The sequence below is a fragment of the Gymnoscopelus braueri genome (assembly GCF_963280865.1).
Source record: "Gymnoscopelus braueri genome assembly, chromosome: 10".
In the NCBI taxonomy this organism is placed as follows: Eukaryota; Metazoa; Chordata; class Actinopteri; order Myctophiformes; family Myctophidae; genus Gymnoscopelus; species Gymnoscopelus braueri.
The window spans coordinates 22,931,917-22,937,673 of record NC_137611.1 but is presented as its reverse complement, the minus strand read 5'-3'; positions in this window follow the sequence as shown (position 1 = coordinate 22,937,673).

The following is a 5,757-nucleotide window of genomic DNA, read 5'->3' as shown; positions in this document are numbered from 1 at the left end:
AAGCGCGCGTATGCGTGGCACGTATGCGTGGCGCGTACAGCGCGTTTGTTTAGATCCAATTGATATCAATGATAGCGCGCGGATACGCGAGTCCCGCATTCGCAGGCTTTAAAATAGGACTGGATCTAAAAGTGCGTGTGTGCGTGTGTGCGTATATGCACGTGTGTGCGAAAAAAAGTCTGGTGTGTGTGTGTGTGTGTGTGTGTGTGTGTGTGTGTGTGTGTGTGTGTGTGTAAGCACCGCAGGTTAAATCTCCGCACAGACATCCTTCCACTATGATCGTCACCCAGCCAGCAACAACAACAAAACAATCTTATGGCCTACCTTTCTTTGAGGTCAACTGTGAAGAATAACATTGCAAAAATAGTTCCAATCCAGTGCGTAACACACAAACAAAACACCTAATTTTGAGTCACGAGCGCCGTGAAGAAAAAGTCGAGGCTTTTAATGTGTGTGCGTCTGTGCGACGTGTGTGTGTGTGTGTGTGTGTGTGTGTGTGTTGTTGTCACGTGACCACTACTAGCCAACCAACAGCCTGGACTACATTTACTGTTGCCAGATTGTGCGCGAGAAACAAGCCACTATCCATGTTTATGCAAAAACAACGACAAAGACGGCGACGCGACCGAACGTTTGCGGTGTGGCGGGGAGTAGAGAGAAAACTAACTTTGCATCGCTTATAATAGACGATTTTCACTCTTACACGGGCTCCCATTATGCCACGGAGGGGGTCGCCACACTGCACGACAGGGGACTCTCTGGAATAACTCAACGTCCATTTCAATGATGGTGAGTGATTAGCGACACATCAAAGATAACACTTAAAATGTCCGGATCTCTCCTTTAAGGATGCATACAACTCAGGAGATGGTGGACATCTACTAGCCACTGCTGTACGGACAGCAGTTGAAAAGCAGTCACTGATTGGCCCGATCATTTTCTGATTTCTCATACTCGCTCCCTATGGGCCGAAGTCCAGACTGATACCGGGGAGGAACGTGAGAGTGAATCCACGTTATCAGTCTGGCCAATGCCAGGCTAGACATCTACAAGCTCCTGTGAGCATATATGAGCAATAAATGGACTGGACTGACAACTCTGACACCCTACAGGAAGGGTCAGAGCAAGCTGTTTTTCCTGAAGAGGGTCAGGTCCTTCAATGTGAGCAACAGGCTGCTGCAGATGTTGTGCCAGTCTGTAGAAGCCACTGTCCCCTCCTGTGGCATGATTTGTTGGGGGGGACAACACAAGGGATGCCAACAAGCTGTGGAGGAAGGGCAGCTCTGTAGTTGAAGTTAAACTGGACAATCTGGAGGTTGTGGAGGGGAGGAGGAGGAGGCTGGATGCTATCCTGATGAACCCCCACTATGATGAGCTAGTGGGAATGAGGAGCACATTCAGCCACAGACTCATCCTCCCCTGGCATACCACAAAGCAACTTGGACAGTCCTTTGTGCCAGTAGCCATCAGGCTCCACAACCAAGCCTGACCCTCATATGTTCTTTTCTGTTCTTTGGGACTACTGCCTACTGCTTGACTCTGGCACACTTGCACATGATTAGTTGGATATACACTGCTGAACCATGACAGATGTCTGCTGGGGGTAACTAACTCACTTATGTTTTCTCATACATTCATTGTTGATAGACTATATACATATGTACTCATTATATTCACTGTTGATATACTGTATGTTATGTACATACTGTATATTATTCAGATACCCACTTTTGAAGGCCGGGTGACACTGTTACTTATATCAGTCTCATTATGAAATAATTAATGGATATGTGCAATCAACAGTGAATATGAGACTCCCATATTCACTGTTGATTGTACATAACCATTAATATATTCATTCATTGATTCATTGCCGATAGATGTACATTCATGCATATATTCACTGCCGATATATTGTACATTTTCATTGATCATATTCATTGATCGAATAGACATGTTAACTAAGTCAGACCATGTACAGTATAGATGTAGAGACTGTACATCCTTTTTTTAAATCTTATTTGTATCTCTGTGCCCTTATATCCAATATGTTATTATACTGCTCTTACTGCTGCGGCACCCTCTTATCTTATCTTATCTTATCTTATCTTATCTTATCTCCTCCCCCCTCTCTCTCTCTCATTGTTTCTTTCTCTCCCATGTTCTCTCTATTTTCTCTCTGCCTCTCTCCTCTCTCACTTCTTCTAACCTCCAACTCTACCTCTATCTATCTCCCACCAACCCTCCCACACTGTACTTTGTGGTAGATGTGAGTCAGATGTAATGCATGTAATAAGTGCGGTGTTAAGAGCAGCATATCGCCTATGGAGTGACAGCAGAGCTAAACTGTAAAAAGCTAATGGTAGTAACACTATACTAATGTATGGTGACTATACAGTACATGTTGACCAGGTGTTCGGGTTTAAAGCTGGGGGTCCCGGTTGCCGACAAATCTCTTTTGAAATTGTCCCAGTTTTTACCACAATAAAAATAATTATAATACTTCTTTTGAGTGCTGATCTTATACAGATGTTTATCATGTTCTGTTCTGTTGGAAGGTGCCATCACTAGGTATGCTAAATGCAATAATAAAAATAATAATAATACTAATCCCCCATCCTGAGGAAAACGTGAGGTGAGATAAACATTTTATTTTTTAAGTTACAAAATACATTTAAAAAAATTGCAGATGTACAAGCTCACAACTCATCGCATCGCTATGTGGTGTGAGCTTGCAGAAATGGCTATTTTGAAAATAAGGCTTATAGGAGTAGTTCAACCAAAAAATTACTTATTGTCTCCGCCAGGCCGTAAGGCATGGCAAGAGAGTATGTTTTGCACCCTGTCCGTCCGTCCGTCTGTCTGTCTGTCCGTCTGTCCGTCCGCCTGTGGACAGCTAATATCTGGCTTCGTTGGCTTGATCGCAGCGAAACTGTGCACACACACTCCCTGGATGCCAATTCAGAACCTCTGCCCCAAATTGTTCACATGGGCCTGTTATAGCGCCACCAGGAGGCCACTTTTTGCAAAACAAATGTTTTGACAGTACTCAGATCACAGTACAGATTTTGTCCAAACGTCACGCGAATCGGTACACAGTATCTCTATAGTCATTAAACAAAGCTGTTTTTTCTGATTTTTCATATTCCATTCTGATTGGCTAAAAATGGCTTCCAAAGTTTGCAGGAGTGCTCCGTTTTGAACAAAATGCCTCAAATTATGAACACAGCATGCAATTTCTGTGACATTTTGCACGCACTTTCTCACTAGGCAGAGGAAGAAATGCCACTTGATATTTTTTTTATCAGCCTCATGGTGGCGCTATTACAGGCCGATTCGTGTTTTTACCTACAACTGCACCGATCTGTGTACAACTTTGTATGCACACTCCCTAGAGGCCAGGGAAAAACCTTTGCCCTGCATTTTTCACATCTGCCTTTTGTAGCGCCACCAGGAGGCCAACTTACATTTTTGGATATTACTCCTTCAGATTTTATCCAAATTTCACGCAAATCGGTACACATGCTCTCTATAGTCATGTGATCAAGACGGATCTGTTAGATTTTTCATATTCCATACTCATTGGCTAAGATTGACATTGACAGTTTGCAGGAGTGGCCCGTTTTGAACAAAATGTTGCAAATCATGAACGCAGCGTCCGATTGCGGTGAAACTTTGCACGCACATTCGTACTACGTTGAGGAACAAATGCCACCCTTTTAACATTGGCCTGTTATAGCGCCACCAGGAAGTCTAATTTAGCAAAACATTTTTTTAAACAAAATGCCTCAAAACATGAATGCAGTGTCCGATTGTCGTGCAAGGCCTAAGAAGAAATGGCACCCTTTTCACATTGGCCTATTGTAGCACAACCAGGAGACCACAATAACCTACCTGACCTGGCGGAGACCTGTGCTCCGAGGAGCACTTTTTCTAGTTTTCTATGAATTACACACTCCATGAAGCATTGAATACACGGAGAGTTTTTAGTTTTTGTCGTATTCCTAAGCCAATAATTTGATTACGGGCGGAAAAAAGGTAATGCATCCAGTAGGAGACTCAAAGGAGTCTCTTTGAGTCTCCTACCGGAAATGCACCCGGTCATCAAATTATTGGCTCAGGAATGTATCAAAACAAAAAATGAATTCAAGGCTTCATGGGGTGTGTAATTGATTGATTTTTTGGGTGAACTATTCCTTTAAGTGGACACAATTTGAAGGGCGTTCTCTATAGACCAATTATTTGTTTACCAACATGGTACTGGATGCACAGGTGATTGTTTCATGCAATCAATTCTCAACCTGTTGTTTTGGGGTGCGCTGGTTTCAGCACACCCCAACCCCCTCTTGTGTGTTACGTGTTGCTAGTGAGGCGCGTCCTAGCGAGACCTGACAGAATGGGTTTCATTGCTCGCATACTGGTTGCACGCATTCTGGTTCTTATCAGTGTGACGTCGTCTGTTAAGGGGTCTATACATTATCTCTTGCATGTGCATGACATGCAAGAGGGTTCATTGTACCCTTTCTAGGTACAATAAACTAGGGGGTTATTGGTCCCAGTGCTTGTGCAAATACCGCCCCTTGATCTGTGAGTAACTGCTCTAGTCCCACCCCCCAAATAAAGAGAAAGACATCATTCTACCATTAGATGCAATTGTAAAGTAAAGTACATTTCCCTACCTCCAGTTCCAGCAGTGCTATTGATGGAACAGGAGATCAAGTAAATGTAGTCAGTTTCATTGCTCAAGCTAATTGATTTTTGGTCTGATAGAATATGTCTCCAGCAGATATAGTCATAGTAACACTCATTAACAGTATAGAAGGTGCAGAAGGGAGGCTATAAACTTATTCTCTGAGCTCCAGGCAAAGACAGTCAATAAAGAACCACGAAAGATGCACGTATAATGAAGGAACAAGACAATTACACACATAATGAAAAGTGCTGCGAGAAGGAATTAAATTAAAACAGTGCCAGGTGGGTTGCTGAATGAGGAAAGGAGGGGGGAGGGAATAAAAGGATGATGGGCAAAAGGAAAAAAAGAGTGAAAGGGGGCATGGGGTGGGGGTTACAGTAGGTTGGTGCATTATAACAGTATAAAAACAGTATGAAAATAGTTTGAGTAAATATTTTTACTTTTATATTATGATAAGAATAAAAAAGCCAGATTCTATATAAGTATACCGTACAATATAGAGGCTGGTATAGCAGCCTAGGTAGTTAAAGCTGCATTATGGAACCTTCCTGTTCTAACCCAGATTTGAATCCAGGTCTCCTGCGCAAGTGCTGACATTTTTACCACTGAGCTAGAGCCTGCTTGCTTGCTCAGGGGAGGTAGAGTAGACTTTATGTAACGGTTCGACAGCAGATCGCTATGTGTGCGCGCGCGTGTGTGTGTGTGTGTGTGTGTATGAGTAATGGCATCATGTCTGCTGGCCTCATGGCAGCTGCCTGCTCTCACAGGAAGGTTGTGTGACACATCAGTCATGGAGCAAGAGGTGCACTATGCAGGACATTTAGCATGTCTTACTGTGGGTACTATAATCCTGATGGCATTGTGTGCATATCACTCATGTGTAGGGACATAGTTAATTAACAAACTCTTCAGTTTGAATTGTAAAATCTTGGTAAATGTTTTCTTGTATGTCTAGCAGGAGATCTATATTTATTCCAGATTAGATGGATAACTGCAATGAAAAAAATACACTTTTTATCTTTTTATCCATTAGTACCTTATCATTCACATTGTAACAAGTCCAT